We start from the raw sequence: 26,721 nt of genomic DNA, 5'->3' as shown, positions 1-26,721 counted from the left end.
TCCCTGTTCCTGTGCTACTGATAAGACACTAACTGTTCAGTCCTGCTAAAACTTACTCACAGGAACTGGCCTCTATTTTCAGAAGTCTCAGATTATTTTGATTGCCTCCCTTTTTCAGTCAATCACCAGTTTTAGAAAATGTGGCTGGATGTAAAAAGTGAAAGACACCTTTCCTTTTGGAAAGGTCTATGCCACAATTTTTTGTCGTCTTTTAAGAGTGCCCAAAACTCTTGGAAATCACTCTGAAAACTTTGTTGTAGCCTTGGTTTGAGTTTGAAGTGGATGCTGTGCACAACCAGGATCCCTTCATGGTCTGAAGTTCCACGTCTGCACTGCCCCTGATGCCTTGGGAAGTCTGACCTGGAACAGAGGCTGGACAGAGTTCCAGAATAAAGCAGGGATTTATTCACAGGATCTCCTCCATGGATCCACCTCGGGCAGCACCAGAGCCCAGCCAGGGCTGCACCCAAGATGAACCAAAATGGCCCCAAAATGCACGGCCGGGCATGGGCTCTGTCCCTGGGATCAGTTCTGCTCCATTTGCACCTTGCAGTTCATTGTCCCATTCCAGCTTTAGGCCAGGCAGTCCCACCCTGCTTGTTTTTCTCTCTCCAGCCCACGGGGTTTGTGCTCCTGGGCTGAGATTTGGGTCATTTGTCCTTGGTGCCCAGCTGGAGCAGGAATTGTTTTGTCTCCCTGCTCTGTGCACACAGCTCACCATCCCTGAATGTGAAGCCCAGACCCACACACTAAAGCAGCACAGAATGTGAAAAATATCAAAGCTAAAACCTGAGGCATCATCCGAATGGTCTGCCCTCATTAATTAGTCCTGAGTGACCTTCACTGAGCCATGCCACACACATTCCTGCTGGTGCCCACACCTAGGCAAGCAGCACCACATGGATTCTCATCCTGCAAGGGCTTCCTCCAGGGGAGGCTCCATGGAAAGCACAATTAATTAACCCAGTGGTGGGGCAAACAGCCAAGAAGGAAAGGGAGCAGCCAGAATATATGCATGAGACCTCCAGCTGGGCAGGTTCTCTCACTCCTGACAGGCACAAAAGTGAAATTAAAGTTTGGGACTTAATCCTTTCCTGTATCACAATGGATTACCTGTGATTTTGGGATGCTGCTTCTTGGTGGGGAATTCTGGTGTAAATTCTGGTATCATGTTCTTCTATTAGGGCAGAGTTGAAGAAGATTAAATGTTTTGATGGCCTCTGTAGCACCACAGAGTCAGGGGTGGGCTAAGAAGCTGGATTTGGAAATGGAATATATGAGAATATACATATTTATTCATCTGTTGGAATCACGGAAAGCTTTATTTTTGCTCATGTTATTGTGGACTAAGGCTGAAATTAAAAAATAAATCTGGAACTTTGCCACTGGATTTGTGCCTGGGAAAGAAGCAAACCTAAAGGAAGTGTTGTGTGGTTTAGGTCTTCCTCCTTTTTCCTGGGGAAGGGTTGAGGGGTGGGCTTCAGATGTGAGCTCATTGTAAAAGAGAGATTAGGGAAGATCTGCCCTAAATTGTAGCTTTGTAATCCCTGAGCTGGGCCCACTTAACTGTTTGACATGTGAAAATATTGTATTAATGAAGTTCCAGCCTGCTTCTTAAATCCATCCTTGTGACTGTCTTTATTCATCTGCATGTCCTGATAGATTATGATTATTTTTATATATACGAGTAATCTCATTGAAATCTATGGGTTACCACTGGTAGCATGATAGATGATTGTGGCTCACGCCTTTAATCCATTATTGAAGCTGAAAGCTGTTTACAGATTCTTGTAATACTTAATTTTTGCTCAGCATGGACGACTCAAAGAGAGTATCCTAACTTTTTCAGCTGGCTTCCTTTTCTCTTTATCATTCCATGTGCCTGCAGTAGTTTAAATTATAGAACGCCACACTGACATTTAATTTAATCAACATTTCCTGTTTCTTTTAGATTTTGTATGCACCTTCTACTAAAAATAAATGTATTCCTTATTTAGTTAATAGGACCTAAATGTGGGACCCAAACTGCCAGTTGCTCTGCTGAAACATGATTCTATCATTTAATTTCAGGAATCAGCTAACGAGAAACTGGAGAGAGTGCCCTGTTCAGGGACACAACAGCAGCATGTTTTATGTTCCCTAGGAAGTTATTTTAATGTCTTTTTGAAATATTATAGATGGGATTCTCTAGTGCCTCTGGGAGAACAGAGACAAGAGCTGCATAGAACCACATTGCTTTAATTTAAGCAACAGAGGCTTTCCTACTGGCAGAAATCAGTGCAAGCATCACCCTGATTTTATTATGGAGGAGCAGATAAGGCATGCTGAATGTAAAAGATGAGAGTGCTGCTTGGGCTGATTGGGACCACGGAAGGGTGTTCTTGTGCTGATGCTCTCTGATAGGAAAACAGATGTTTGTAAGTTCCTAAGGGGTTTCTTCATTTTGATATGGCTTTAAGGTTATCTCAGAACCTCAATAATTGGATTACTCTGGCACAAAGATAATGTTGTTTTATAGGATTCAGGCTTTGCTGTTCAATGCTGTCATTTATACCTCTGAGAGGTAGCAACAAAGCATTTCCACGTGAGAAAGGTGGCATTTTACTGCAGCTCTTGTGAAAATGAGTGTGCCAAGGCTCAGTGGAGTAGAAAACTGGAGCTATGAATTTTCTAGGAGGATGAGGCAAGAAGCAGCTTGTGAGTAGTGGCAGAGAAGGGAAAAAGCCAGGGAAAACTAAAGACAGATTAGCTCTATGTGAGCAGAGATATTTATTTTTCCTTAGAATCATACATAAAACTTTAACTTGCAGGTTCAGGGGTGGGTGGGGGGAACCAATGTAGATCTGTTCATAAAACACCTTCACAAACTGATTTTTAGGTGCACACTGCTCTCTGTAAAGATGTGTGATACCTTTCATTTCAACAGCCATGTTCCATGAGCGCTAGAACAGCACCAGGCTCAGGCCATGCCTCCCTGGTGCTGGGAACTGAGCTAGCCAGAGCTTTGCAAATTGCAAATTCAAAATAGCTAGCAATTTTTACCCAGTAGCCTACCTTTCACTGGGTAAGTTGCACTGAAAATTTTCTTTTGTGCTTTCTTTAGTTATTCAGGGTGGAAAAGTGGCTTGAAGCTGTGCTCCCAGCTGTGTCCAGCCCGTGTGTGCTAACATTCAACATCCTGTGCACTCAGATATGCAGGGCTAAATAAGGAGATGTCTTTAGGTTCCACTAAAAAGCATTTGGTTGACTGAAAATGTTGAAATGAGTCAATGCAGAAATGGCAACATCCTTCCTCTAAGAAAATAAATACATAAAACCCTCCAGAATTAATTATTTGCAATAAATAGTAAAAGTTAAATTATAATTGGTGTTCACAATTGTTTAAAAAATATTTGGAAATAGGATGCTAGAGCCTTTGAGGAATGAAATATCCTCATTATTCTAGACAAACTGAAATGCAGCTGCTTGCAGTCCAATGGGGCTTTTTTCCTTCCTTTCTTTCTGTTTTTTTTTTTTTTTTTGTAATTCTCTTTTCCACTGAACACCTTAATCCTATTGTAGAACTGGAAAAATACAGCTCCTGTGGAGAGCATAATACAATCTCACACCATTGTGCTTTTGATCTTAAATAAAATGCACCCGCATTTGGCTTTTTCTCTTTGCACCAGATTAGTTTTGGACCCAGGCACCCTTATTCCTTTCTTGTGCTGAACTGCAAGGAACTTTATCATGATTGTAAGGAGGAGTTGGCACAAAGCAAGTAGTAAAGGGGGGGGGCAGTGCTCATGCAAAGAAAAAAAAAGGTGTGGGCAGGGAATGAATAGAGGAGAGTTCTGGAGGATGTGGGGAGGACACACAAAGCCTGTCAGGCTGACCCCTGGAAGTCTGGCTGCAGTCCCCAGGTCTGAGATGACCTGAGACAGAGCGAAGCCTCGTGCCTGAGCTGTTCAGTGCCTCCAGCAGCCATCAGCAGCACGGTTTGCAGGAGCAGGAGGGGGCTGAGGAGGTGCAGCTCTGACAGCCAGAGGCAGAACCTGGGCACAGCTGGTGACAGGGATGGTGCAGGGACAAACATCATCATCCCCCATGTGGCCACCTTTACCAAAATCCTCAGTTTCACTCAGAAGAGGCAAGTTTGAGGCTGGCTTAGTGCTTGGGTTTTTTGGATACAATCAGGCCGTGGCCCTCGGTCTGTCCACTCCCTGTCTGTCCTGCCTGGCTCACTGCAGGCCCTGAGAGCCACGCTGCCCCCCTGGCACCCCAGCTGTGCAGAAATGCTGCTGCAGAGCTCAGAAGCCCCATTCCTCTGCCAGCCTGGCTTTTCCTCTGCTTATGAGGAGTTATGGGGCTGGCTGGGGAGTTGGTGCTTGCACCCATACAGAGCTGGCCAAGCTCCCATGTGCCCTGCTCCCATCCCACCCACAGGACTCCCGTGGGAGTTCCTGCTACAGAGGTAGGGAGGAAGCCAAGAAAGAAACATTCCTCCAGCTCTTTTCTTTTTTTCTCCTTTTCCCGTCAGAGTTACCACCCTCTCTCACCACTCCTACAGAGAGGTCTGAAGTCTCACTGAATCAGCAGTTGTGAATATTATCTGTGCTGTTAATGGTTTGCATCTTTTTGCATGAAAGGGTAAAATCACTTAGGGACACACACACAGAGAGAAAAGATCATATACAGTAACATATCCAAGCACAGGAAAAAAAAAAGGTTGTAATGTTCATGAATTCCAGATGATGACTTTTTAAATCCCCAAGAAGGCAGTGAAATTGTTTGATTGTTCTTGTTAATTATTGGACTTGTCCCAGTATCAAATATTTGTAGAAGATAAGACTTCCCTCGTGGAGATGAATAATAACCGAACTTGCTCTTCTTTGAGCAATTTGGCTCAGGGCGCAGATTTCTGCGTTTCCCACTCTCAGGCTCGAACCCCGTCCAGCCGGCTTCGGCAAAGCACGTGTACAAACTGCTCCGTTAAAAATAAAAGACCCCGTAAGTAAACAAGCGAGGGAGCGGGCGGGAGGCGAGCCCGGTTCTCGAGAGCGTGACTTTATCAGCGGCGGGTCCGCCACGCTCCAGCCCCGGGGCAGCGAGCCGGGCTCCGAGCGCCGCGCTGGGCACGGGCAGAGCGGCGGGGACGGCGCAGCTCCCCCGCACCACGCAGGAGCCCCGGCAGGGCCGGCCGGCTCCCCGGCAGCCCGGGAGCGGCGGCGGGACAAGGAGGGACCCGCGGGGCCGGGGCAGAGCCGAGCGGGGACCCGGGACACGGCGGGGGCTGCCCGAGCCTGGGGCTGCAGCAGCGCGGGAGCCGCGGTCCCGCCGAGGTAACGCCGGGGCGGCGGGGACACCGGTGGGCTTGGAGCGCCGCGCCTCCTCATCTTCGCGGAGGGGAAGGGACCCCAAACTTCTGCCTCTGTCTGGGCTCCTGCGCCCGGCTGGGGTGCCGGGAGTGAAGCGGGAGCTGAGGAGAGGGGATGCAGCGGGCATCCGCGTGTCCGTGCGGCAGCGCGGCGCGGTGACACGGGCTGCCGGTGCGGGAGGTGCCGGCGGACACGCAACACGCCCACGGCCACGCAACTCTCGGCGTGTTTACTCTCAGCGAAAGGGCGGGAGGGGGGAGCGCTCCTCGGGCAGGACTCGGAGCGGTGTGCCCGGGAGCCGCGGCAGCCCCGCTCGGCGGAGAAGTTGCCGGGCGGAGCAGGGGGGCAGGCGGGGAGGGCTCGGTGCCGCCGCCGCCGCTTTGAACCGCGGGCTGTGGCGGCGGGCAGCCCCGCCCCCGCTCTCTGCCCGGCCGGCGAGGATGAGGATGAGAATGGTGCTGGCGGCGATGGCCGAGCGCGGGGGCGGCGGGCGCGGCACTTACCGGGGGCCGCCAGGCAGGGCCGCCCCGGTGCGCGGCGGGAGGAGGTCGGGGATGGCGTGAGGCAGCCCCGCCGTGCCGGGGGGACTCCCCGCGCAGCCCCCTCCCCGCTGTCACCGTATCGCCTTCCTCCTCCGCCTCCTCCTCCTGCTGCCTGCCGGGGTGCCGGCGGCGGCCAGGCGCGGCGCGGCGAGCCTCTCCTCCCCCATTGTTCCCGGTCTCCCTCTCCTTTTCTGTTTTTTTTTCTTCCCTTTTGTTATTTGCACTCGCATTGTGTTGTTTGTCTCTGAAGCCGCCTCATGACCAGCCAAGGGATTTCACCTCGTCCTTGAGAGACAGAGAGCGAGAAGGGGGAAGGGGTGGGAAGAAGGGGGGAGAGAAAGGAAGAGCTCACCAAACACCCATCTCCCGGTCCCTCCCCGCACCTCTGGCTCTCCCCACCCCGCCAGTGTCTCACTTAGCACCCCGCGCCCGGAGGAGACATGACAGACAGCGGGTAGGTGCGCGGCTGCCGCCGTTTTAACTTTGTTCCTCGCCGCGGCCGCTCCCGGGGGGCTCCGGGGCCGGGCGGGGTGGGCGCCGCCGGGGGAGGCGGCGGGGCCGGCTGTCAGCTCAGCTCATCTCGGCCGGCTCCCTCCCGGCCGCTCGCACACCTCCCGAAGTTTGGCACAACTTGTCACGCCCCCCCTTTCCTCCTCCTCCTCCTCCTGCTGCCGCCGTTGCTGCTCCGCCGCTGCGGGCTGGGGGCGGGCGGGGGCGGTGCGGCCGCGGTGCCCGCGCGTGTGGCGGGGCAGCGGCTGCTCCTGCCTGCCCGGGCATGGCTCAGCCCGCGGGATCCCGGCGGAGCCGGCGGACAGGAAGCTTTAAATTATTGTAATTGCCTCTCCGTGCGTGAGTGCCGAGCGGCGGCGGCCGCCGCTGCCGGGGACGAGCGGGGGGTACGGCGGGCATCGCACCGGCTCCGGGGTGGGGGCACCGGCGTGAGCATCGTTCCGTGGTTCTGCGGGAAAGCGCCTTCCTGGCTTCTGCCCGAGCAGGAGGGCGGCTCTTTGGAAGGGCGCCGAAGGCTCTCGGTTCGCTCGTTTCGGCTCTTTTCCCCTCGAAAAGAAAGCGGGTCAGGGGGAAGAAGCGACTTCCCCGGCGGGGTGCGGAGCGCGGCCCCGCTCGGCCCCGCGGGTCCCCCGCGCTGGCGCTGGGAGCGAGCGCTGCCTTCTCTGAAAAGTTCGGGGACTTTATTCCAGCCCGACTGCGATCCTAGAATAACCGGAGCCGCTCGCCGGGAGGAACGTGATCGGCTTTTCCCAGGGGATGGCATGCTGCCTCAGCCCTGTACTTTGGTCAAGGGTACAACCAATAGAGAGCTGTGGGATTTTGGGTAATAAGTGTGGGAATCTGCAAGAGGAGTAGGTCTAAGAGTGATTTGTTTTCTTACTGCTCATGAATAATGGCCTCGAGCTCTTTTTTTTCTTTCCTTTTTTTTTTTTTTTTTTTTTTGAAAAACAAAACAGGCCAACGAAATAGGCACGTGGGAGATTTGTAGGCGTTCAACATCACAATCATCTTCAGCAATACAGTAGGGACGTCCAGGAGAATGGTGTCTGATGAGAACCGTTTTCCCTGAGAGGCTGCTATCACATGCTGGCACAGGTAGCTTTTGCTATCATCGCTGAAACATTGACCTCTTCTAAAAGGAAAGCCAGCAACATCCTAAAATTAGAGAGAAAATGTTTTTTGGTTCTTTTCTTATTTTTAGCAGAGCTGCATTTCACTCCATTTCTGTCAAAGAGTGAAATATTAAGTTTAGTTCAGATTAGGAAAGGAAGTTTGATTCCAGCTGTAGAACTCTAGGATAATGTGTGCTGGCTTTCATCCTCCCAGTTTAAATCCAGCTAGCTGTGCCCAGCCTTGCTGAAGTGAGCCACTCAGATTAAAAGGCGACTTCTTATGAGGAGCTAGTACAAAGTTTTTCTTACAAAGAGCCAGTACAAAGATTTTCATCAAAGTATTTTATCACCTGAAACTTACCTGGAAACCGCTACTTGTATCTGCTGCTCTTAATCCTTCCCAGATCTGGAAGATACATTATTGCCTCAGAAATTAATTCTTTGTCCTGCAAGCTGTACCGTTTACAGCTATCACATTGGAATTGCAGAGGGAGATATTTTAAATTTAGCTATAATATCTGTCCAGGTTAGAGCCAGCTTTGTTTTACAAGGCTTCTGCAGCTGAAGAGGGAGAGGCTGGCACGATGTGTTGCATCTTGCAAATGGATAGCATGTCTATTCTGACATGATTTGAACATGAAAACCCAATAAACACATGGTCATTATGCATGGAAATCTCACAGCAGAGCTTTCTGCTTGCGCTTAGACTGTTTTGGTTGAGAGTTACACTATGAGGAGCACAAGACTTGAAAGCTGCAAGTGGCTTGTGTAAACAGATGGACATTTGAGACGTATTGATGGCTTCAAGTTAATTCAGTTAACATGTGGGTGCACATGTATTTAATTTAGCCTAGTGTAAGTTTTTGAAAGCAATGGAAGCTCGTATATGCTTTTTAGAAAGAAAGTGGGAGCCTGTGGGTTTTGTCTATAGGTCTTGGAGCTGCGGCTATACAGACACTTAGGGACTGTGACCATCCTGTTGTCACAGTCCTGTAGGCCCAGGTGAGACTTGACGGTTTTTCACTGGAGGTAGCTTGCAGATGAATTTTGAAATGGTAAAGCACCCTGTGCTGAGAAAACATAAAAGTGCTTAAACACATCTCCCTGAACTCTTATCGTGCACGCTGCTCGCTAGAACCACTTAGGCTGAGCAACACCATTAAACTGCCAGCCCTGCTGTTTGCAGTGGGGCAGTTCCTCCAGGCTCAGGGTGAGGAAACCCAGCAGTTTCGTGTTGCTGAGCCTTCCAGAGAGGTTTGTGAGTGGCAGAGCTCTCCCTGCGCAGAGCAGGGAGGAGCTGGGATTTGGCATCCCCGGCGGTGCTGCTGCACAGCAGCCTGTGTGCAGGAGCTCTGCTTTTTCCTCCTTACCCTGAGATAAAACACTCTGATGTTGGCAAATGATACACCAAAAAAACACAGATCGTTTGTTGAAAAATAAGGACTCTGCAGCATTTTGGAGAAAGTAAATGAACAGTCCTTCTAAAAATACAGCAGTATGCTAAAATATTGCCAAAGCGCTGCTCTGACGCTGTTGTAAGCTGTCATGTTTTTTGACCATTATAAATAGATTAGTATTATTGCAAGGATTTTTTTCCTATTAGCACAGAAGTTTTCTTTTTCCTGTTTTCAACATGAAGATCCTCACATGTTCCCTGAGCAGGCAGAGCTGTTCTCATACGGAAGGCAGTGGGAATCTTGCTGGTGAGGAAGTGGGCACTGCACCCCACTGGAATGGCCCTTGTAAAGCCTTTCAGTCTGCTGTGCTGTAAGTTCAGGGGTTTTTTGCAATCTGTTTTGCTTAAATTGTTCTTATCTTTAAGACATTAGATACAGTCCAGTTAATCACTTAGGATTCAGTATATAGTCAAGTTCAGACCCAAATTTGGTTTGAACTGAGGCTTGAAACAAGAGTGAGCTCCTTTCCTGCAGCACTGAAGTGCTGGGGGCTTTGGAGTGTTTTCTTTCTATTTCATGTTGTGCCCAGACCCAAAGTAAATTTCCTTGCAGGTTTGTGACCAAACAGTAGGACTAGGGAAATCAGCAGCCAGACCTGCTTCGTTTTGGGAAAGTTGCTAACAGGTATCAACATTCAGGTCAGGATGAGAGCATTGTGCTGCTGATTGTGCTGCACTCCACCTGCTTTGGGCAGGGTGTGGAGAGCAAAGGCTGCATGTAAAGTGAATTTCCAGTGATTTATGTACAGTGGAGTCCTCACAGTGCTGGCTGCACCATGGCCATCCTGGATAAGTGTCTGAGGATCCCTCTTGCAGTGCCTTGCCCAGGTCTCTGGCCTCTTCAGGCTGGTGCTGAATGCCCAGGGACATGCACAGCACTCTGCGTATGTAAAGTGCATTGTCTGAATGAGTTCTTCATTGCTTACAGAGCACTCATCCTCTCTGGCTGCACAGGTTTCTGGGTGAGGAGACCATACACTTCATGGCAGCCTGAGGAGGGTCTCCTGTAATATTTCTGACAGCTTTATTTTCTGTCTCCTCCAGCCTCTTTCTTTCCCTTTGAGCTGCAAGTGTAGATTGAAACGCAGGTAATACATAAGAGGATCCTTTAATATTGGCTATTTTCAGAGGCACAAAGGACAATTACTTTCTCTTCCTACTAACCTCCTGCTGGCTTACTAGCTGCTTGGGAGGCTGGTGATTTTAAGAATACCACTTTACCCAGTGCATCAAATACGGAGCAAATCTTTGCTCACCAAGATCCCAGTTCCTCCATCCCGTGGTAACACCAAAAATTGAACTTGAGTGGCCCAGAGCGCCAGCCCCTACTGTGAAGACTCATACAACCATCAGCACTTTTGAGAGTTAAATTTGATCCATTGGCCCTGAGCTGTGCTGACAATTGCCAGCTAAAAGACCTTTCAGTGAATTGTCCTTTAATAGAACTCTTCCCCTCCCCCCATTCCCATTTCCTGTTGTTCTTTTAAATAAAAAGAAATCCTGGTGACAAAGCTAAAGTGTATTCTGTCATTATTGTTTGAAGAATAAAGTATTTGTCTATATTACAAGGAAATTAATTGCCTGAGAAGTGCAGGTCAGAGTTATTTTACAAGGATAGTATTCTTCACTCCTGCAAAATCTCAAGCAAAAATCCTCACACTATTTAAATGATATATTTTTGTACCAGTATTTGATCCTTTGAATGATTTTAGTTAAAATACATGGGAATTAATGCTGTATTAATGCTGCACTGGTCTGAGAAAGGACACTGAACACTTAGACCAATCTGTTGTGGTTTGTGAGACAAACTGAGCAGGCTCAGTGGCCAATGCTATTTGATGACATTTTGTAGCTTCTGCAAGGAGCAGACTTTTACAGAAGATGAGCCAAATAAGACCTCATCTTGTAGAGGAGTGACTTTCATTATTGTCTCCTGGTGCCTAGAAAGGGAATCCAGGTTTTACCTGAAATGAGTCTGAAAGGTTTTAGGAATGCTCATGTCTGACTCAGCAGGCTTAGATTTGCCCCATGTACTCAGAACTTGGCTTTGCCAGTCCAAGCCTAGTGGGATGTGCAAGGTAGAACTGGAGTGTTACTAAAATTGTATTTAAGGTCTTACTACTGCTCTTAGTGGCAGTGATCTTAGTTGTTTCATTTAATTTAATTTAAACCCAGGCTCTCAGCACTGGCTTTTGGGTTAAGCAGGTTAGAAGGATGGCTAGGACAGCAAAGAGCTGATGGCATAGGGTGAAATTGCCAGCTCCTAGCTGAGCTCCTCCTCCTTTAAGTTACTTTGCCCATGTTTTGGTGGAGAGGGGACAAAATTCAGTTGAGCTTGCTCTGCTCAGAAGCTTTGGAACAGATTTAAATATGGCTTTCAGTATCTTCAATTTCTGCAGGGAGTAAGTGAACAAAACAGCTTTAAATTAAACTGAGTGCCATATTGTGGTTTGTAGCAGTCGGTCTAAAGATACATTTAATTAAACTGGTTCAATTTCTAAACTAGGACCATGGAGTCTACCTTTCACACTGCTATAAAATCCTTGTGTATGAGAAAGCTTTCAGTGTAATGAAAAAGGCTGGGGGACACACTTGTGATCCTCAGCTAACCAATTAAATATTTACTTAATAAGGATCTAGAAGTTAATTTTGCAATCCATTTTTTTTTAAATGAAAGCAAAATACCTATTACATGGCTAAGTCAGTGCCTTTAGTCAGGGAATAGAGGAGTTGCTTTTCTTAGCTGGGAACAGCATTTTAATGTCCCAACCGACCTTCCAGCAGGAGATTAGTCCTAATAGACCAGGTTTACACTGAAAAAGATTCAGAAGCCATTAGAGAAGAGAATTAGAAAATGACAGAAAATGAATGGTTTTCGAGTGATTTTCGAGCAGATTGAATTAAAGCCAGGTGCTCACTTCTGTATTAAAGAATTTTCTTACTGAAACGGAGAAAGTACCTATTCTGTGACAGTGATTATTGCACCAAATCCCACACTGGTGGAGCCTCCTCCAGTGACTCTGGAAGGAGCCTGGGGACACTGGGGTAGCCAGGGAAAGGCAGCTCTTGTGGCACTCTGTGCTGTGGCATCCAGGAGCACACAGCTGGCTTTTCACTGGGATGAGCTTCCCCCTCATGCTGTGGCATCAAAGATCATGCTGCTCGTGTTGTTATAGGCAAGGGCATAAATAATATCAAGAAATGCAGTGTATGTGTCCATTGCACTTCTGTTTAACAACAAATGGAACACACCTGCCAGGAAGCTATGCAAAATATATCAAAAGTGTATTAAGTCACGGAAAAGGGAACGTGTTAATGCAATGTTCTGCTTTACAAATTCAAATCTGGAAGAAGAGCGTGTTCAGCAGGAGATAGTGTGCTCTTTCCTGTGCTGCAGGTTGGTTTGATGTCTGTAGTTGTGGGCAGGCAGCCTCCAGGAGCAGGACAGGAGGATTGGGAGCAAAGAGGTGATTTGTGTGATTCTGTGCTGCATTCAGCACCCTGTGGTTTAGATTTACACATACAGGATAATTAATTAATTCAGATTTGAGAGTCACACACAGATTACTCAGTCAGTGTGTGCACAGGTAGGGTGAGCACTGAGTTCTTGATGGAACTTGTTGCTGAGATCCCTTTAGAGCCTCCTGCAGACAGAACAGACAGGCCTCGGATAGAAACAGAGAAGTGCTTGTCACTTCTGGAAAACAGCTTCCAATTGAAACCTGAAATTATATGTAATGAGGCATTCCCACAAACAGGGCTGCTGTAGGTAAGTGGCAGTTTGCACAGGATGATGGAAGTTCTGCAATAATATTAATTCTCATGAGAGGCTGCAAATGAGTAAATGCTGATGAATATGTGTGTGTGTGTGTGAGTTTGGTGCTTCTGAAAGGCAGCTGGCAGTTCTGGAAGCTGAAGGATGGAGGAGAGCAGCCCAGGGAAGGTGTGCAGTGATCCCCTGGGATGTGCTGGATATGGGGCTCAGCTCTGCAGCCCTCTGAGGCTCTCTCAGTAAAATGTGTGCAGGGGATCCTCCAACACATTTCAAACCCGTGCTTGGGCGCTCCACGTGGTGCTTTCCTCCCACCCCAGCCCCAGGATGCCATTAGAGCAGCGTCTCACCCTGTGTGAGGCAGAATGAGAACCTCTCTGAATGAGAGCTGTGCCTGTGTTTCCACGAGGAGCCCTGGAGGGGAGGGAAGCACCTTCTAGCACCTTCCACAGATGTCCCACTGTTCTTTTAATAACTCATGCACTGTGCTGGCACAGAAAGGGGCTCCTAGTGAGAGGTAACAAGCTGAAATGGGGTAGAAAATGGAGAAACCAACAGATTTTAATACTTAAAGTGGATTGGAGGTAAAGGCGTGGGTCCTGTGGTGTGAATAGCAGCAGCAGTTGCATACCCAAGCTCCTCTGCCATGCATGCAAACATAAAGAAGTAGCTGTAAGAGGCAAGATGGAAGAAAAATGCTGTTGCACAATAGGAAAAAGGTTTTGAGAACGCGAGATTTTTCTTCTTGCTTTGCTTAGTTTTAAAATCTGTGGTTTTACATGCAAGAAAAAGGGAAATATGTACTTGTATAACTGTACAGTTTTCTGCAATTGTTTTTATCTCAACACCTGAGTATGAGTTGTAGACGTGTGCTCTATGGCCCTGTTTAAGAACAATATTTAAGTATAACCTTAGCTTTAAAAATTCATGTAAATTAAGCAAAACATGAGTTTACAAGTGTGGTGTTAGATGAATGAGATTTCAATGCAGCTATGCATTTTTAAGACCATGCAGACAGTGACCCACTGACCTTCAGGGTGATTTAGGTGCCCTAAGTCATTCTAAAAAAGGGGAAAAGAAAAATGTTCATTTCCTAAGTTACCTGTGGTGTTAAACATTGTTCAGAAAAGCTGCAGGGACTGTGACAAGTGGGTGTGAGAGGTGTCCTCCAGCTCCCCCAGGATTTACATGGATTCCAGCTCCAAGGAGTGATATGAAGACATTTTAATTTTTTAATAATACTAGCAAAGTTTGGGGTCTCTAGGTCCTTCTACAGTTTTATTTTCTTTTGTATCACTGGAGATGTTGGCCAGGTGGGACCACGGGTGGCCACTTGCTGTGCCAGATGGAGACAATCATGGTTTTATACAGCTGAGGCTTGAAAACCTTCAGGATGGAGGTTTGTTTAGGGTTGTTTTAGGGTTTGTTAGAGTTTTTTTGGTTTTTGTTGGAGTTGTTTTTATTTAAGGTTGGTTTAGGGTTTGCTAGGGTTGATTTGGTAGGTTGTATTTGTTTAGAGTTATTTAGGGTTGGTTTAGGGTTTGTTAGGGTTGATTTGGTAGGTTGTTTATTTAGGGTTGTTTTAGGGTTTGTTAGAGTTGTTTTGGTAGGTTGTATTTCCCTGATTATATTTCAGTTTGCGCTACACTCTTGTTAAGAACATCTGAGCATTATGGGCATGGTTTTGTACCTGTTGCCGTAGAGGCAGAATTTGCTGTTTGTTTTAGTCCATTGATGCTAAAACCTGGAGGTAGTGAGCCTGTGGTTAGCCACTTGAGTGTGCATCCATATGGGATTTCGAAAAGTGCAGAAAGAAGTTCAGCAGTTGGTGTTCAGTGATGATCTGTTTCCAAATCCAGCTGTTTCCAAATCCAGCTGTTTCAAGTAAAAAAGTAGCAAAAAACTTTAAAAAAATCTCACTGAACCATTGAGTGTTTTGCTGTTGGTTTCCTTTATTTAGCAGGACAGGGTTTTGCCTTCTTAGGCTGTTCAGAAAGCGTGGAGTCTTTTCAGTGCCCTGATAGGCTTTGGCTCAGCCCCTTGTACAGCTTCCCGTGCTGAGCTTTTGTTTGTCACAGCTCCAGCTCAGGAGAGCAATGAGTGGGGTGTTTCTGTGGAGGAGCTGTGGGCCTCTTTGTATTGAGTGTAAAGAAAGTGGGGATGTGTGTCGGGACGCAAATGAAAGCATATTGTTTTTAATAAAGTGTCACCTGCAACGCGCTTCTAAACAAACCTCTGCACAGCCAGGGATGGGGCTTTTTCACTTGAAAGACACTATCTCCTTCTTCTAAACATTTGCACAGCAAAGTAATGCATTATTGCATTTTCATAAATAATTGAAAAGCAACTTAAAAGAAAGTAGGCCAACAGAAAAAAAAAAAAGAGAAAGTGTCGGTTTCAAATTTGAAAGAAGAAAAATATGTTTCCTTCTTGATAGCAAGTCAGTTAAATGTTATTAAATCCCATTTTCCCACCCTGACATGACCAAAGACAAATCTGAAAATTGACAGTTTCATTTGAAAGAGAGAGAAATGGGAGAAAAGGTTTTGAAACGCTGAGTTTGGTTTGGATTGTTTCTGCTTTTTTTTTTCTTCTTTTTTCTTTTTTTAAATCCTCCCCATAAGAAAGGAATGGTGACCCCTTATCAGTTTGCAAGGCACTGAGGAGCAAGTCTCTTCTGGGTGCCATTTGCCGTGCTGGGCTGTAATAATGCGAGTTATTTTAGAACTGTGCATACGTTAGTGTTCTGGCGCAGCATGATACAATAATGTGTGAAAAAGCATAAGATCACACCTTGGTGAAACTTGCAGATTTCCTGCATAATCCGACAGTGAGCTCTTGTCAGGTTTTGACTATATGTAAAGTGAGAACAAAGTTTCCAGAAGCAAAGCGCGAGCCTTGGATGCGTTTGGAGTGGCTGGGCGGGGATTGTGCCCTGACGTGGCTCCCAGCCGGGCTCTGAGCACTTCAGCCCCACTAAAGTGCCCAGCAGGGCTCCTCTGGGGCTTGAAATTGGGCAAAACCTTCAGCCCTTAGCTGAAGGAGAGCTTTCATTTTACTGGTGCTGAGGAAGACCTTTGATCTTTGAGTAAATAATTCCTTACAAACCATCAGTGACACGGTCGGTTTTCTGTACCATGCAGTGGGATGGGTCTGGTGACACAGCCAGGCTGTGGCCATGGCTCTCTTCACTGGCCTGTGGGCACGTTGGCGCCAAGCTGGTATGGCTGAGGGAAGTGGGAATATTCAGTTTCTATTTCAGTTTTTCTTGCTCTCCATGCAGGATGAGCACCAGCAGGGTCTGTGCCTGGGCCCTGGTTTTGGCTGTACCAGATGTTAGAGGGAATTGCTGGGTGAGGTCCTTCCATCAGGCAGGAGGCCTGACCAGGGAGCCCCAGCAGTCCCTGGCATGGAGATCCACAGATCCCATGTATTAATGTGCTTTTTAATATGCTTTTAGATTAGTGTTGTTCAAAGAGTCTACCCCAGTGAAAATAAGCTTCATGCAACTGCTCCGTCCTCCAGAGCAAAAAATGTGCATTCTCTCCTGCTTTCCTCCCAGCTTTACTCTGTCTCCTTTCATTTTTTATAACCAGTGAGGCTGTGTTTCAAGTCCCTGCCCACCGTTTCCAAAATGTGTGATATATTTGTTAAGGATTTTGAATTTGGGCTGCTTCGATATAACTTTGTGTAGGTTTTGTAGAAACACCTGACATGTGTGTTTAGTTCCTAAACACCTTCTGTGCTTGATTTATCCTCACAGGTTGTCAAGGTATTCAGATGACCTGAAACTGAGGAAGTGAGAGGGAGCTCAGCTGGCAAAAGTCTGACATTGAGTCTGACTGCGGCTCAAATTTGTTTTGCAGAGTTGAGCCCAGGCTGCGTGGGCGGTGAAGAAAGCCTTCTTCACTTCACCATTGTATCCAAAAAACTCTGAGCAGCAGGGATTTTTTGCAGGTGATGAATAACCTAGTTAGCTCACATTGATTGCATGGGTGACAGCTCTCCTTGGAGGAGCCATGGTGGGGATTTGTGTTCCTGGGTTCCTCGGTGGGAATTTGTGAGCCTGGGTTCCTTGGTGGGATTTGTGTTCCTGGGTTCCTTGGTGGGATTTGTGTTCTTGGGTTCCTTGGTGGGATTTGTGTTCCTGGGTTCCTTGGTGGGGATTTGTGTTCCTGGGTTCCTTGGTGGGATTTGTGTTCCTGGGTTCCTTGGTGGGATTTGTGTTCTTGGGTTCCTTGGTGGGATTTGTGTTCCTGGGTTCCTTGGTGGGGATTTGTGTTCCTGGGTTCCTCAGTGGGGATTTTTGTTCCTGGGTTCCTTGGTGGGGATTTGTGTTCCTGGGTTCCTTGGTGGGATTTGTGTTCTTGGGTTCCTTGGTGGGGATTTGTGTTCCTGGGTTCCTTGGTGGGATTTTTGTTCCTGGGTTCCTTGGTGGGATTTGTGTTCCTGGGTTCCTCGGTGGGGATTTGTGTTCCTGGGTTCCTTGGTGGGAATTTGTGAGCCTGGGTTCCTTGGTGGGATTTGTGTTCCTGGGTTCCTTGGTGGGATTTGTGTTCCTGGGTTCCTTGGTGGGATTTGTGAGCCTGGGTTCCCTGGTGGGGACACTGGGTGGGAGCTCCTCTTTGGGAGGACCTTTGGGAGGTTCTTTGGGAGATCCTCTCAGGCAGAGAAACCACGACCTGGCCATCTGACCACCATACATTAATTACTTCTTTACATTTGCCATTGCTGTTTGCCATGGCTCAGCAGCTTGGCTTCAGAACTTTTACCCTCGCTGAGTATATTTTTAAGGTCCTGTTATCCCCAACTGTGATAACCAGGCAGATCTTGAGATTAGATATGTGGAGGATGCTCCCAACCCAGAGTCCCTGTGTGTTGTCACAGAATTTCCCTTCCCTTTGGCTGGCCTGATGGTGTCACCTGGGGTGACAGGCCAGACCTGTGTGCCCTGGGAGTGCCTTGCTAGGCTGAAGGAGGGTTTCTGAGCAGGAGACAGTGGTGCTGTTGATGCAGCACAGAGTGCATCACTGTTTGTGTTATTACTGTTTTACATTTGTATTTGTAAGAGGAGCATATTGATGACTGCGTGTTAAAACTCTGTCTTTTAGTGCCTCGCTTGCTTTCCCAAAAAGGAAGAAAGCAACATTCTTACTTGGAAAACCAGAATTGCACTGGAGCTGTGCTCATCCATGATCAAATGCAGGCAGATTAGGGCACGGTGTATAAATTGCCTTCGTGTTCTTTGGGTTAGCAGCTGTCAAATAAGTGATTACAGGCGTTGGCATCACTTTGCTTCCCATGATGGCTGTGAAACAGGGATGGAAATGGAACAGATGCCATTTAATGTGGACCAGCACCCAGGTTCTGGCTCTGGGGCTGCCTCTTCTTGCCTCATGGCCAAAGTTTCTCAGTATCTTTTTTTCCTTTAATTCCTCTGGACTTACAAATGGGGATAATAGTGCTCGCTCGCTTTACAGGAGACTTCTGAGGCTGTTTGGTATTTGGGTATTTGGTATTTTTTTGGTATTTGGGATCCTTTGGTGAAAGATAGAAAGTTTGAGCTAGAGAATTAATGGTGAGATTAAACTGAAAAATTCTGTTGATATTGAGGAAAATTACTGCTGCTAGATGAGTTTTGCTGTGCTGGATGGTGTTAAACTTCTGCAGGAAGTAATTTTTTCAGGGATTGTTTTGGGGCCTCATTTCCTGGGATTTTTTAATTTGTTAACTGACAAGACATTTTGATACCAGGCACTACATTTGAAGTCCTGTTGAAGAGCAAATGAAGTGTTGTGATGCTATTTTTTGCAGCATAGGAGTCTATGGTGACTCATTTGGTGTTTGTAATGCCTGTGACAGATTAAAAAAAAAAATTAAATCAGTTATTCCCAGTGAGATGGATACACTCAGCCAGAGCCATTTGAGAATTATTTGCTGCACTGTTAAGACCAAAGTACACATCTTCCCCCTCCCCCCCAAAAGAATCCAGCTTATCATGAAATGTTTATCAGAGCCATGTAAACATTTCTCGACTGCCGAATTTTGCAGGGAAATTCTTTTGGTCTAACATATGTATTGCAAGCAAAACTCTTCACAGATTTAAAAAAAAAAATATAATTAGCTTGGTTGCAGCCCTACTTATTACCAAGCATGCCAGCATCTGGCAAGGGTATGGGGATCTGGGAATTCACTGCTTGGAGCCCTGGAACAAAGTGTTCTGATCCGACCCCAGGCAATGAGTCCAGGACTTGAACTGGAATCTTCAGGAGCAGAGAAGTCTTAAGTGTCTGGAAAATTGGCCTGTTGAGTCACCACACAGGCACTAAAACAAAACTAATTTTAAGCAGGTCAGAGTTCAGTGATTCCCTCTGGAATCTAATTTTTTTTTCCCTGAAAAAAAAAAGAAGTCTCATGTTTTAAATGAAAAGGGTCAAAGTTGATGCACTGCTACAATTTTTGAATGCTTTCCCTTAAGAACAGCCACCCAGGCTAGGATTAGCATGAAGGGCTGCTAGGCTGGCACTTCAGTGTCTGGGTTAAAAATATTTTAAAGCAGTAAATGCAGTCAGAACAGAGAGAGAGAGATCCCTGGGAGCCTTCCTATTCAAAAATGTGTAAGCTCAGGGCAGCAACTGCAATGTAATTTAGGGCAGTATATGCTTCATAGCTTTGGAGAATATTGCCTCTTGTTAATGTTGCATTGGAGGACAGTGGGATAGCAGTAATTTCAGAAAGGTGGTGTTCCTGTTTGTTTTACATTGGAAACTTCAGAATAAATGAAGGGAAGCATCAGCTGAGGAAGAAGCGTGACTGCCGAGCGCCAGCAGAGAATCCAGCCCTGAGCAGGCTGTGGGAACCACGGGGAAAGGGGGCACAGGAGCATTTTCCTGGGAATGCAGCTGCACAGGGAGCACAGCAGACAAAGGCAGAATCAGGTACGTACTTTAAAGGCATTTGGGCAAACTTCTGTCTGAGAGCCCGGGAGGAGGCTGCTCCGTGAAATGACAGAATGTTTGGGGGATCGAATGTCAGGACCCTTGTATTGCTTTTCCACTGCTGAAGGAGTGGGACTGTCTGTGAGCAGGGATGATTCAAACAGCTGCTCAGAAAAGCGTGCCCTGCGAGAGGGAGGGAGATTTTCCCTTCCCATTTCTTTATGAAGAGCATTTCCTTCTTTTCCCCTTTGGGTCTTGCCAAGTTTGCTTTACATTTGCGAGTGAAAAGGATGGGTCTGGGCTGCCCAAGGAAGCCTGGGTCTGAGCTCTGTTTGTGTCAGGCATCATGGGCTTGGTGATCTCTGTTTATCTCTGAGGAAATAGCCCTGCTTGCACAACAGGGCAAATGCAATGTGCAGATGTCAGAGCTGCTAGAGCAGAGAGGGCTGTCTAGGAAAAGCCATGCCAAACCTCATGGTGGAGTGCAAAAGGAGCTGCTAGGACTTCTGGCTTCCTCCCTGTGCCTTTCCATGGCTGTAGGAAAATCTCCAGGCCAAACAGAGAGTCGTTGTTCCTCGTGGTGAGCTGTAGCTCATGTGAACTGTTCTGTTGATTGGGAGGATGTTTTTATGAATGTTTACCCACGCAGGGGTGCAGAGATTTGTGTGCTCTGGTCGCCAGTGCAATAGTCAGAAAGGTCTGTGAAATAACACTGCTTGCACAGGACTGCCCCTTCAGTGTGCAGGAATAGCTGAGAATGTGGCTTTTGCAGTGAAGGAGCTATAAAGCTTAAATTTACTAGGAGAGCAGCAGCCTGCCTTGCTACTACATGAAGTTATTGGAATGCTTCTCTCGTGTTATTCCTGCAGGTATGCAAGGCACAGGGATTTAAATGGGAGGATGTGTGAGGCTCTGAGATCCAATTTGTCTTCCAGGCTACTGCAAGGCTCCATTTTTCCCAGGCTTAACAAGTAGCAACCGCAGTTTACTGAAATATTTATTTATATTTAGTGAAAACCGACTGACACACAGTTGGTTGTGTGTTTAAGATCACAGTTTATAGCCCTTTGAAGTCTGAAGGAAAGAGGAATGCTCAGGAGAAGCTGAACTTGAATTAACTGTGGAGGCAGGTACAGACTGAGTTTCCTGTGTGGCTCATTTTGCTATGGGACTAAGTCAAGCAATGAGCAATGCTGGGCCAACTTGTATCACAACAGGAGGTGCTGCAGCTTTAGTGCAGAATAGCCTGGCTCACTGAATCCAAATTATTGACCACTTCTCCAAACTTCAGGCATGATGCTGGTTCTGAAGGAAAAAAGTTAATTTATGATTTGTACAGCTTTATGATTTGCAGTTGTGAAGGTGGGATAAATCACACAGACTTCCAGCCCTGAAACGTTAATCTGCAGTGATTTGAAACTTGAACACTACAAAACACTTAAAGGTTTGGATTTATATTTTCCTTTTTGAATGATGTGGTTCTTCTCACTAGATTGTGAAACTTTGCCATAAGGAAGAATTTTAGGGAGCCAAGAGGCAAAAAGTGTTTTGGGCAGCTCCCAAATATGGTATTTTTTTGTTTGTTTGAACTCTGCATTTGCAATTCCACAGTTGTCCTTGCATCCAGCCCCTTTAAAATTTTCTCTTTGCACAGGAGAGTTGCAGCATGTGCATGCTGTGCTGATCCTTTTTGTTTAACTCACAATGCTTTGCTCTCAAACTGGCTATCAGAATATGATGGGTCAACAGGATCATTCTGTTTAGCATGAAGCAGACCTGAAATATCTGCTTAGGTAGTGCTTGTGATTTCTCAGCAAATATTCAGCCCAGTGGGGAGCTGCAGGACTCACCTCCATCTCCCAAGGGTTAACAGTAACCTATAATAATAATCTTGTGGCACAAAAATGCTTCTTTTTATGCATTACCTATTTCCAGAGGCCTAATTTAGGTTTTGTATCAAAATGGATATCACAAACGCTTGAGCTTCCTGCTGGGAATGAAAGTGCTACCAGGAGACTCCTTCTCTGTTATTCCCCTGGTGTCCAGGAGGGGTGAGGAGGCGAGGAAACAATTGCCGATATCTGTAGCAGCAAGTAGAAATAGTAGCAGGATGGGTTGCAAAGGTAAAATGCTTTGAGAGTATTGTTCTTGTGAAAGTCTGGCCCTTGCTTTTGGTTAGAATATATCTCTGTGTGTGTGTAAATATGTGTTTTTGTATCAGGGCCAAATTTACATCTTCACAAGAAGTTGGGTTCATTTTATAAATGCACAAAAATTCACCTGCTATCAAAAGAAAAGGGTATGGTTATGGTGTAAAATGAGATTGTGTATTCATGCTTAAATACACAGGCAGCTATACTCAGAGATCAGCACAGGTGTGTCCCTGCTCTCTCCGTGCATGTTGAATGCCAGATTCTGCTGCAGATCCAGTGGAACTCTTTCCATCACTTACTTTCCTCCAGGATCTTTCTGTTGAATGCTTTCATGTAAAAGAAATCACGTTTGAATATTTTGTTGTTGTTGTAACAAGTTGGAACAAGGAAAACAAAAGCTGGATTAAGCACATTTTTTGTGTGTGTGTGTGTGTTCAAAAATGCTTGCTGAACACCCAGATAGTTTCTCTCTCCTTGGTATTGATTTTCCATTGGGCATTAGAAAAAAGTTTTTTACACAAAGGGTGAGAAAGTTCTGGAATGGTCTTTGGGCACAGGATTAGGGGTGATTGGGGTGGGATGTGCCCCATCATCCCCAACTGGCCCCAGCTGTGCCCACAGGTGAGCAGCATTAACAGTAACGAGGGCACAGAGGGCACACAGGTGCAGGGCATCAGCAGCAGGGCACAAAAGCCTGGGCTGAGGGCCAGGGAGGCTTTCCAAACTGGAATGGTGTTGCTGTGTGTGGGCAGAAGCCTGAAGCCTTCTGAGGAGGTAAGGTGTTACCCTGTTTGAGTTGAAGCTTTCTGAAATTGTGTGGGGATATTCTGTGTGTTGTGGCTGTCTCAGCTGTGGCAGTGGCCTGCCAGGGGGGTGCTGGAGTCCCCATCCCTGGGTGTGTTTAACAAAGCCTGGATGTGGCACTGGATGCCAGGGTTCAGTTGAGGTGTTGGGGCTGGCTTGGAGTTGATGATCTTGAAGGTCTCTTCCAACTTGGTGATTCTGTGAGTGGTCCTTATTGCTCTAGCTGTAACAAGGGTTCTTGTTGCTGTAGTCTGGCATGTTCTGATGCTGAAATTTGGACGGGTGAAAAGTGTTCCATTGGTCTGCTGGCCCCTGTGAGTGTGGACACCTGGGGTCTGACTGGGCATGAGGGAGAGAACAAAGACTCCTGCTCAGTTTGGGGTGCATGTGTGTGTGAGCTGCCTTCAGTGCCATGGGAGGGCAGAGCCAAGGGTGGCCTCTGTTCCACCAGTTTGGGCCCTGCACAGGTATTTCTGTGTTGGCCATGCCCAGGCTGCCTGGCTGGGCACCCAAGTGGTCCTTGAGGAGGGCAGTGTTGGCCCGCCCGAGAGCAGGGTGAGTGTGGGCAGGGCAGAGAGCTCGAGCACAGTCCCACTCTGCTCTGCTGGGGAAGGCTCTTGACCTTTTGCTCCTTGTTTTTTTTGTGTTTAAGGACGTACAGACTTAACCATCACTCGTGGGTTTTGCAAGTATTAATTAATTACTATTCCAACCAATTTGAGGGCTCGTAACCCTAAATAAACACGAGCTTAATCAGTTATTTTTCTTTGTATTTGTGCTATAGGAAAAATCCACTCATTTATTTCCAAGCACATGACACACAAAAACTATCTTCACACTTCTGAGTGGAACTGGGGCTTGATGCCAAGGTTTTTTTCCCTACAGAATATGGTATACTCATCCACTCAGAGTGAATGGCACAACCTTACGGTTTCACTCGGGAGGTGGAGATTTCTGTCTTACTGTGGTTTTGTACTTAGAAACTGTAAATAGCTTCTCTTGGTCAAGTTCTTTGTCCTCTTGACTGCAGCCATTGCTAATGTCCTTCAGCATATGAACTTGATTTTTTTGCAGTAGCATCCCATTTACTATAACTAGTAAATGGGATGGTTTTTTCCCCCATAGTTCTTGCTATCGCCTTCTTCATGGATTATTTGGCTTAAGGAATCTGGGAATTAGGGAAGGAGAATGGAGAAAAAATATAATAGGGGTGCTTTTATCCTCTTTCTTTTGTGTGTGGAGAAGCCCTTGAGTGCATGAATTTGGGAATTAGGAGTAACTTATGTCCCACACCGGATGCAGCCCTGCAGAAGGGCCATTCAGTGCCCTGGTTCAGTGTGGAATGTGGAGGCACAGCAGAGTGAAGGAAGCCAGAGTTTGTGACTCTGCATTTGCCATCATATGGGAGTTAAATCACAGCTAAGGGCTTTTTCTTTTGTGTTTTAATTTCCTTTGTTTTAAGCAAGTATTTTTTAAATGAAGTGGGGGAGGAGAGCACTGTGCCACTGCCATGCTTTGGGATCTGAGGCTCCTGTGGACCCCATAGGATGTCAATGGACTCATTAAGATTTAGCCAAGTTTTATGCATTATTCATAATATACATTCACAGCATGCACCCTAAAGACTGTCTCCTGTGAATGCTTAGTCAGAATCATTTGCATTCTGTATTATGGATCCATAATATAAAATACATTTAGCTACGTTTGGTGTATTATCCTTTACACTTATTTCCAGCCTTTACTCTTCTGGCACATGCAGCAAATGTTTAAACAATAGCATGCAGTTATGTTTTGTTGCTCTATAAAAACTAATGCATAATAAGGACTCTTATGAAAATTAATTATTGCATAAGAGCAATGGACAGCTTTTTCCTCTTTGTAGCTTCAGTGACATTTTAAACTTACTTTTCGAACGTGTTTAAGAAGTGTTTTAAATTCTGGGCTGATATTTTGTAAATTTTGTATTTCAAATACACACAAAAATAATTTTTGATGTGCAAGGTTGGCAGGTGATAAAACATCAAATTGAAGCTGAGATGCTTAATAATCATAAGAGTCTTTTGCTGTGAGTTTACTCTAATCCTATGAACATTATTTCTGCTGTACATGACAAGACGAAAGAATCAACAAAACACCACATCAGAAAATTAATTCTCTTGCTGTCATCTCAAGCATTGAAGCTCCTCTATTTTCTTTTTCTCAGCTGCCAGTACATCATGGTGATGGGTCTGATCTCGGCTTTGCGCTGATCCGCAGAGTGGCCCAGACATGTTCCTTGTACACCTCTGCCTTGGTTTCCCCATGGGATGTGGTGCTCCTTAAATTCCTCTGTGGGAGCTGTCTGTCTGGATTTACTCCTGCAGCACCCTGCCCCTGCCAGCAGACAGTATTCCTGGTGGGAATGCTGCTCCTGCAAGAAAATGGGATTTCTCTGGGGGCCAAGCTGCACTAGGGGGAGGACAGGGGAGTATGAGGATTATCCTCCTCATGCAGAATTGGTTAAGGGATTGCTTTTGTGATGTGTCTTCATTTTGGGGACCATGGTAATGTTTCTAGCGCAATATTTCCAGCTGGAGCTTGCATATGAGAGCACCAGATGGGCCAAATCCAGGCTCCTGTGGCATCCTGTGCAGATCACTGGGGTGCTGCCTTTGTGTGTGTTCAGGAGGATGGGCTGATGTCAGCCTTTCACCCATTGCGTTCTCAGGGAGCTGTGCAGGTTACAGAAAAGCTTTTGGGTGATGTCCTTGTCTCAGGGCCTGGCTCACACTGGGCTGCAGAGGTGTCTTGAGACTAAATATACGAAATATAGACTGTATACCCCAAAGACATGAGTGACTTGCTACGTCAAGTTCTCTGCTGATGTTGTAATCCTTGATTAAAAGCCAGTGCTTATCAAAACACACTTCAGAAAGTCTTGATAGCACATAAGATTGAAATGGTTTTTTTCCCATCATAGACTTTAACACAGGAGAATGTTTTGGCCAAGTACAGTCAGGAGGAAAACAGTTGGTATAAAATGAATTTAAAATCCTAAGATTATTTATATTTACTTTTTTTTCCACTGTGTCTTCAAAGCTACCTTTAGGCAGCATGCACGCAGCATGCCCTGAGGGTACAGCAGAGAGTTAGCAAGGGTTCTGCTGTGGCCCAGGCAAAGTGGGAACATGCTCTCCTTTGGTCCAGAACTGTCTCTTGAGCTCTCAGAGTAACACCTAAAATACAAACATTTTGCTGCCTTTCTGTTCAAGAGAGAGGACCAGTTTTTCACGAGGCTTTTTTAATAAGTGAATTGAGAATTGTAGATTTTGTAAATACATGTTTTGCAGCATGCCATTGCTGTGACTTGTTTCTTTTGCTTACATATTTAATTTCTTTTGCTTCCATATTAAGAGTAACAGTCCATGATTTTTAAATCTGATGCATAGAAACAAAATATTTCTTGTTTCTTTTAGGTAAGATGTGACGGAGTGGGGCACTCTTCTCTGTGTGCGTTGAGTGTAATAATGTGAAGTAAGAGTAATCATTGTGGAGGGGAAATAATCTGTGAGAGCAAATGTTCCTGGATGCATTGCCAGGTCATTTATGTCCTGTGGAGCAGAACTACCTTTCCCTCTTGGCTGCTGCATACAGGGGCAGCAAAGGAAGGCTGTGATCCAGGTTTGTGCTGGAAGATTTCCTTATTTTATCTTCCTTGAATCTTGAGCTTTCCTTCATTGCCCTCCCACATTCCCTCTCCTCCCCAGCTCTTGCTGCAGCTCTGACACTTTTCTGCTGTACCCTTTCCTACTTGCTGCACCCTAAAAGCTCCAAAATAAACCCCAAAATAAATAAATAAATGCATTAGAGGTTGTTAGCTTGGTCTCTGCCACATGGATCTGATGCACTGCTTGGACATCAACACTTGGGACCAGTGAGAACATATTTTTGCCACTACAAATCAGCAGAATAGGAATATAAACAAAGCTCAAGAAAATCAAGACATCTAAACACCCCTTTCAGATTCATGAATATGCTATATTTAAGCCTAACTTCTGAGATTTCCTTTTATTCTCATGAATATCATTTACATTTGAG

The 26,721-nt window shown here is 46.2% G+C and overlaps 1 protein-coding gene across 3 annotated transcripts in view; it reads left to right on the top strand.

Moving 5' to 3' along the window:
- The first annotated feature begins 6,336 nt into the window (after positions 1-6,336).
- The window catches only part of SOX5 (SRY-box transcription factor 5), a 592,640-nt gene continuing 572,255 nt past the window's right edge, over positions 6,337-26,721 (top strand). The window contains exon 1 of one of the 3 annotated variants that reach the window (XM_064734430.1): positions 6,337-6,353. The gene's annotated coding sequence lies outside the window, so the exon portion shown is untranslated. Of the gene's footprint in view, positions 6,354-7,150; positions 7,233-7,366; positions 7,505-26,721 lie in introns of those variants that run through there. The other 2 variants (XM_064734449.1, XM_064734440.1) reach the window with 2 other exon arrangements.

Source organism: Zonotrichia leucophrys, chromosome 1A (genome assembly GCF_028769735.1).
Source record: "Zonotrichia leucophrys gambelii isolate GWCS_2022_RI chromosome 1A, RI_Zleu_2.0, whole genome shotgun sequence".
NCBI classification, from domain to species: Eukaryota; Metazoa; Chordata; class Aves; order Passeriformes; family Passerellidae; genus Zonotrichia; species Zonotrichia leucophrys.
Note: the sequence above shows the minus strand (reverse complement) of the source record. Positions and strands in the feature narration are given on the sequence as shown.